Source organism: Schistocerca americana, unplaced genomic scaffold, assembly GCF_021461395.2.
Source record: "Schistocerca americana isolate TAMUIC-IGC-003095 unplaced genomic scaffold, iqSchAmer2.1 HiC_scaffold_324, whole genome shotgun sequence".
In the NCBI taxonomy this organism is placed as follows: domain Eukaryota; kingdom Metazoa; phylum Arthropoda; class Insecta; order Orthoptera; family Acrididae; genus Schistocerca; species Schistocerca americana.
In genome coordinates, this window is record NW_025726043.1 from 172,501 (window position 1) to 173,097 (window position 597).

The following is a 597-nucleotide window of genomic DNA, read 5'->3' on the forward strand; positions in this document are numbered from 1 at the left end:
CAACTAGAGCTGAGCAGCCGGCCGCCCGGGAGTGTGTCCCGGGGGCCCGCGCGAACACGCAAGCGTCCGCTCAATTATTCTGCAAACAGGAGGAGGCTGAGCTCCCCTGCACAATACACCTCGAAACCCTCTCAGGTCCCGGCGGCGCGCAGCGCCGTCCTAAGTACTTGGTCGGGTTCGAGAGAGGCGCAATCGCCCGGAGTTTGGCGAGTAGACGCTTTAGGTGCGACCACCCGTGCTCCCAACTGAGCTTGCCGCTGCCGACAGAGGCCCGGGAGCGTGCTGTCGTGGCATTGCCGGCGGGAGACAACACGCGCCACCTACGGTGGCCGGCAGCTCCAACGCCAGCGCCACAGAAGGACAAAAGCCCCACTTGGGTGCCGAAGCGAACTCTCCCAGCACAGCGCACGCGCCAACACGTCCGCACAGCTGCGATACAATCCACCTGCGAGAACCGCAGAGGCGACCGAGCAGCAGACGGCGTCGCGGCGCCGAGCGCCGGGCGGCGGCGCATCCTCAGCGCACACAGTCCTCAATCGGACCAGCACACTGCAGATGTCCACCGCGCTTCGCACCGGGCCCGCGAGGACCTACTTT